General features: G+C 40.7%; 1 long non-coding RNA gene across 1 annotated transcript; it reads right to left on the reverse strand.

The window, feature by feature from the left end:
* Positions 1–1119: 1119 nt before the first annotated feature.
* Positions 1120–4516, reverse strand: LOC126187734 (uncharacterized). The gene is made up of 3 exons (XR_007537786.1): positions 4432–4516; positions 1845–1964; positions 1120–1465 (listed from the first exon to the last, which is right to left on the reverse strand). It is a non-coding gene; the product is annotated as an uncharacterized LOC126187734 (long non-coding RNA).
* Positions 4517–7370: the final 2854 nt, after the last annotated feature.

Below are 7370 nucleotides of genomic sequence, written 5' to 3' on the forward strand. Positions count from 1 at the left end.
TATTCTTACACGTCACTGGTTCCATCCTTACCATGTACACTTACATCAAGAATTGCATTGGAATGATTTCCAGAATCGTGTTCAGTTCTGTCGGTGGGTACAGCAGCAAATCCTTGCCAACCCAAACTTCTTCTCCAATGTTCTAACTACCGATGAATATTCCTTCCCAAACAAAGGACAGGTAAACACAAGGAACATGCATTATAGGTCCAGTGACAACCCACAATGGCTTAGACAGGTGGAACATCAGTGTCAATGACGTATGCCAATTTCCTCAGACGAATTCTGGATCAAGAGCTGCTAAGAACCATAATGCATAAGTGGTATCAACACTATGGATGTCCAGCACATAATGCCTTGTGTGCACATCTTGTTCTGAACTGAAGGTATCCTGCCAAACGGATTGGTTGAGGAGGAACAGTTACTTGGCCTGCTAGGTCTCCTGATTTAAATCCTCTGGACTGTTTCCTTTGGGGATGCATTAAAGATGTTGTCTGTCACAATATTCCAATAACTACACAGGACATGCAGAAACTGTTTGGAAATCTGTTTGGAATATTCTCACATAACCAAAAAACTACAGGAGGAGAATGGGAGCTTTTGATATGTGGTGCTATAGAAGGTCTAACAAGGGGAGACTGTGGTGTCCACATCAGATTTACTAGAACAATGTTCAAGTAGTACAGCGTACTGAGGTGAAGAGAAGCTTCCAGTGTTGGTGATGTACTAGTACACTACAACTGAGCACAAGCTCTGTCATTGGAATCACTGGACAGTCCCACCCCCTTTATTTTATTTATGTTATTTCACCATTATGGTTTTTGGAAGGTTATGTGATGAAAAACATGAACTTACATGAAGTTTTACTGAATTTTCAGTGTTATTCAGCTGTACACTAATTTTTATTATTACAACAAGTAGTATGCAGTTTCTACAGACAAGTTAAGAATTCAAACTTTTTCATATTCAATTGACAAACAAGAAATTGCTTCTTGTGAAGATGCTACTAAAGTACATTCAATCATACATCACAAATTTTTGGCACTGATTTACAAAATTATTGCGTTATGCATGGTTTTATTACCTTTTTAAAAAAAAAATTCAAAATTTCGACACACTTTTTTTTCCTTATAACCTTCGGAGATTCCTTGTGCATGTGGGAAAATTACATTCATTCAATGTAATAGCTGCCGTTATGTTATTCGTCACTGCATATAAAAGATGTCAAAAGCATATCTGATAATTAATCTTTCATTACTGTCATATTCTGGAATATTGTAAGACAATATTGTTGAATGGTTATCCAAACCAGTACATTCTTGAAACCTGGGTCTGCAGATTTGTTCAAGTGCAGTTCTTAGTACCTTCTCCTGATTACAGGTGTAAGAGTTCGGAAATCAAAACAGGCATACATTTTCAGGAACACTATGGGTTTGGTTGTTTGCTTGTTGATAGTTAATATTTGCTGCAAAAAAAATTAGCAAATTACCAAATAAATTGAAGATTTGGAATTGAAGTTTATATTGAAATATCTCTACAAGAACGCAAAATGCATGAAAACAAGGACTTTTATCTCCAGCTACCAGAATCTTTAGGCAAGAAGTACATTGAGAAAATACTATGCTTTTATGGCCTTTATCAATGGGCAAAGTTTGGATGGAGTTACAATTTGTAACCAAAAATACAAATAAGGAAAAAATAAATCTGTGCAGACTATACAAGTGAAGCAGCACACACTACACCTAGTTTAAACGCGAGCTGAAAGCTCCCAGTGGTAACACAGCAATTTAAAATTGCAGATGTAATTACAAAACGAGTTGCCTTTTAACTATTTTGTATCTCACCTCTGCACAAATTCTAATCGATACCAAGTTCCTTGTCCACACGGCAGGCACATGTGTAAGAGTTGTTGGGGCCAACATACAAATATCACTGCAGGCAGCATCTTTACAGGGATTCTCCACCTGAAAACAATTCATTTCATGAAATGATTGGCCAGTCTTCTGATTAGGGTACATTTCCTAAATTGCAGTAATCAGGGAGCAGACAGACTGGGCTGTACTTCACAGCTTTTAATTTCATAACAGATCAGGAACAAGATTAATTTTTTTAACCTCATTGTTACATGAGGTGGCTCAAACTGAGGAACAGTCAATGAAATACTGATGCACATTATTGCCAACCAGAAAAAGCTATATAATTTCAATACAAAGATCAAGGTCACTGTATTCGTGAGGAAACAGTCACTGGATTTTGTGACCAGACAAAAACTGTGATCTCTGTTTTGTGACCTTCAGGAAACACGGTGTGTGTGTGTGTGTGTGTGTGTGTGTGTGTGTGTGTGTGTGTGTGTGTGTTTTTGTATTGAGGAACTTTGGGTTGGTAATTACTAATTACTAGAAGAAAATATGGATCAGATAAGAGATTTAAGTGGAAGATAATTCTGAATCCAATGGAAATAAAGTTTGTTATATGGTTGAATTCTACTGAAAGAGTTGGGAAGGATGGTCTGTTAGAGTATAGGCACATCACAAGCCTCTATTTTTCTCTTCCATGTCTTTCGTAACTGCACAGAAGTAACTCCGGGAGACCCTTAACCCAGCAATGTATAAAGTACCCAATACCAGGCAAGGTTAATTCTGAACTCAGAAATCTGCATTTATCAGTAAATTTGAAAGAAAAAGTTTTGGGGCAATTTGAGTTAACTTGTGTAATGAAGAGCTACAATAATGCAACCAAGATATTCATTGTAAAAGCACTACAGGTTTAATTTCTATTACAGTCTACCTCTGTAGATAATTGATGGAGCAGTTTTGTTTTCATAGCTGATAATACCATTTGCTTTGTGACTTTGCTAGTGTTGTTTTGGGTTTGTTTTTCTTTGGTGTTTACTATCTGAATTACATAATCTGACATGTCCATAAAATATGGAAGCTCCAGGCTTCTACTTTGAAGTGTGACATTCTGGGATCAGATGTCCCACTTCTATGCTTTCCACTGGCTGACTAATGACATTTGCATGATAAGGTAGTAGTAGAAAGCAGCCCACTTTCGAGAGGTGTTTTATGGTTTGTGCAGATCAGAGTTTTAACAATCCTGTTCTACAAGGGAGGTGAGCCATAAACAGGCACTTGTACCTGCTGGATGGAGCATTCCTCTCCTTGAAGCTGAGCTGATCACATTGTCAAAGCAATGCTCACCAGAGAATGAATGAAGTTATATTTGTGCAAATTGTGTGCATGGACTCAGATAGGCAACCTCTTGTCTGGCTGGAATACATGCAGATGAAGTCTGTCATCTAGACTTTTCCATTAGAGGCGTTACATTGAGTTCAAACTATCTGTTATTCCAGTGGATAACAAATTTCTTTCAGCACCTTTTGACACAAAAGGAGAAGTCCACCAAGAAGAGCTAATCCACAGTTAAAAGGGCACTGATTAGTGGGACCCTTTCAGTGCAAAACATACAGTGATTAACAAATATATTTCAAACACTTTTGAGAATTAAACTATGCATTCTACAGACTGACTAATTAATTTTTTACGCATCTCTAAAATAAGATAAATAGGAAGGAAGATGTCAGCTTCTACCGGAGACTTCCCAAAGTGTGGACGGCAGGGTGGTAGACCTTTATTTTGTGAATTTGACTTGAGCAAACACATGAGGATTCTAGTTCTTCCCTGTAAACTTGTGACACACAGCAATCTTGCCATCTTCCCAGTCCAACCAGTACAGGCTCTTCTCGAAGACTGTGATTGAGAATGAGTGCTTCACAATTGTCTCCAGAATTACCCTGAAGACAAAATCTATTTTAAACCCAGCAGTATGCAGTTCTCATAGATCAAACCTCTAATAATACACCTTCATGCTTTCTGTCATGATGGAAACATGTGAAACAAGTCAGTATACATAACAAATGTATATATTAACAGACATTTCCCCTCTCACTGGGAACATATGATCCCCAAAGTAAAAGTTGTCACACATTTCAGAGTACTACTTGGGAAAAGTTTTCTTGGTTTACACCAGTGAAACTTCACCTAATCAAATATGCATTTCAGTTTCACATTTTTCCTGTGCATATTCAGGTATGATATTTTTTGTGTGATATGTACACATAATATTACCACAATATACAAGAGGCCTATGAGAATTAAAGCCTCTACATTTTTACAATCAACTGCACCATCTGACCTACCAAACAGTCACATTAATAAACATTACCCTTTTCTTACTATGCTGTTATCTGGTACCATTTACAACACAGTGGCAATAAGAATTTGATTTTCAATGTTTCACTGAATTATTGGCCGAACTGGCAAAATTTAAAATGCTATCATAATCTGCTCATTAACATGTATAATCATATATTAGAGGAACAAAGATGTATTACAGTTAGAAACTGCAGTTTAACTGCCAGTGCACAAATACCTGGCCTCCTTTCATCTGGTATTTGAGGGACTACTTAATGGTTTCTGTTGTGACTCGCCGATCATTCAAAGCGCTGCCGCGCAATTAAGCGCGTCCTCTACGTGCGGCGCTGTTTGCCAGCCATGCAGCAGCTGCACCACCTAAGTGGCCAGCCGAGCAGTGGCCACTAGACTGGGACTCAGTGCTCATTCGAATGCTAACGTGTACACATGTCTTGTCAACTTACTCTGTGACTTATATGTGTTGTGTCATTCTGACATATATGTGTTAAACTTGACGTTATAACAATTGGTGATGAGGATGGGATTTTTCCTTTTCACCGTTGACCCACAGGGTTCCATGGCTACTGTCGTGCAACTATTGCAAAATCTCCTTGAACAGCAAATGCTTCTAACAGCGGCGACTTGCGATTTCGTTGCAGCATCAAATGCGGGGGGTTTCTCGTCGTTGGCTATACCTCCTTTTCCTCCTTATGACGAGACAGTGGAAGACTGGTCTGATTATGAAAAACATCTTTGACAGCACTTCTTGGCATTTCAAGTCACAGACGAACAACCATGTATGTTCCTTTCCTGGATTTCACCTCAAATGTATCGGTTGTTGTCGCAATTGGCTCCTTTGAAGGATCCTGCGTCTTTGTCCTTTGCTGAAATGTGCTCACTTCTGTCTGTCTATTTTCAAAAGCAAACGCATGTGGTAGCCTCTCGTGTTGCCTTTTATCATTGTCAAAAACAGCCACATCAATCCTATCGCACTTGGGCTGCTGAACTTCATGGCCTCAGTCGAAAGTGTCAATTTGTTACTGACGTTCACAAAGAATCCTATGCCAATTCCATGGTATGGGATGCTATTATCCAGTCGGTGCCCGACAAAGAAGTTCGGCAACATGCCCTTCAGTTGGCAAATCCGACTCTAGATGAAGTTCTCTCCATTGCGCAGTCTTTTGAAATTTCTCGCACTGCTGGGGCGCAAATAGAGGGGTCGGGTGATGTCGGAGAAATACAACCTCTGTGCACTGTTGACAATGTGTGCGGCGCATCCCCACCTGCCGACGTGGCCGCAGTGTGCTCCCACGTGCAGCCTCGGCCTAGCAGTAAACAACCCGCTAAGAAACTGCAGCAAAACCCCCGGCAACTTCCTTCATGTCCGCGGTGATTTACAAAACATTCACGCGAGGGTTGTCCCCAACATTGGGATGTGTGTCACAATTGCGAAAAGAAAGGTCATGTGTCTTCTGTTTGCAAATCCGACCGATACATGATGTTCATGAACATGACACTGATTCTGATTCTGTGTTGTCTGTCAATTGCACTTCTTCCCTTTCAGGGAAGTTATTCCTCACTGTCCAAATCCTTGGTCGAGATGTTCACATGCAATTGGATACCGGTTCTGCTGCCACTATAATTAATTCTCAGACGTATCTCTAGTTGGGTTCTCCACTTCTGTCACCTGTCACTCGGCAATTACGGACGTACAATAAACAGAAGATTTCTCTCTTGGGACAGTTTAGTGCTGAGGTATCTTACAAATCCATCATTCGCACTGTTCCCATATTTGTGGTTGACCAGAGCAACACAGAAAATCTTTTCGGTTTCAATGCCTTTCACATTTTTGGGTTCTCCATAGATGACTCTGTCAATATTGTCTCTGATGCTATTCCTTATGCTCAACTGGATTCCTTGTCGACGACATTTTTGTCCCTTTTTTCTCCTGGGTTAGGCTGTGCAAACGACTTTGAAGCTCATATCACGCTCAAACCCACTGCTCGGCCTGTTTTTTCGGGCTCGGCCCATTCCTGTGGCCCTTCATGATCGGGTAAAACAGGAGTTGGACCGTCTCACTACTTCAGGGGTCTTGCTTCCTGTCACTTTAAGTGAGTGGTCCTCTCCTGTCATTGTGGTTGCTAAGCCAAATGGTGATATTCATCTCTGTGGCGATTTCAAAGCCACTGTAAATGCTCAATGCCTCATCGACACTTACCCTATGTCCCGCCCTGAAGAACTGTTCACTAAACTTGCTGGAGGCCAGTATTTTTCTAAAATTGACCTGTCAGAAGCTTATCATCAACTTCCTCTCGATGCTGCTAACCCAGCAGTTTCTGGTCCTTAACACACCTTTTGGCCTCTATCAAAACCAACGCTTGCCATTCGGGGTTGCTAGTGCCCCTGCTCTCTTTCAGCAATTCTTGGAACAATTATTACTCCCTGTCCCTGGGTGTATCAATTACATGGACGACATTGTTGTTACTGGCTCCACCACTGAAGAACATCTTCAAAATCTCCCCACACTTTTTCATCTCTTACAGACTGCTGGTCTTAAGTGTAATCTTCAGAAATCACAATTTTTTCAGGTATCTATCACGTACTTGAGGTTTCAACTATCTCGGGATGGTATTCGTCCGCTTCAGCAAACTGTCGCTGTGATCGATGACCTTCCTTGCCCTACATCTGCTAAGGAACTGCAGGCCTTCTTGGGGAAAATAGCATACTATTACAAGTTTTTACCATCTGCGGCTTCGGTGGCTCAGCCGTTGCATCACCTGTTGCATAAAAACGTGCCTTTTCACTGGTCCGCGTCATGTGAAGCAGCTTTCCAGAAATTGAAGACTATGCTGAAACAAGCCCCGTGCCTGGCTACTTATTGACCAGGCCAACATCTTGTTCTTGCCACAGACGCCTCTCAATACGGGGTCGGTGCAGTCCTTGTGCACCGTTTTTCTGACAGTTCGGAACAATCCATTGCTTATGCCTCCAAAACGCTCACAGATGCCCAACAAAAGTTTTCTCAAATTGAGAAAGAAGTTTTGGCCATTATTTATGCTCTTAATTTGGTGTTTTTCTCTATGGCTGAAAATTTCATCTTGTTGCGGATCACAAACCACTTGTTTCCTTGTTTCATCCATCAACGTCACTTCCCGACAAGGCTGCACACCGCCTCCA

Source organism: Schistocerca cancellata, chromosome 5 (assembly GCF_023864275.1).
Source record: "Schistocerca cancellata isolate TAMUIC-IGC-003103 chromosome 5, iqSchCanc2.1, whole genome shotgun sequence".
In the NCBI taxonomy this organism is placed as follows: Eukaryota; Metazoa; Arthropoda; class Insecta; order Orthoptera; family Acrididae; genus Schistocerca; species Schistocerca cancellata.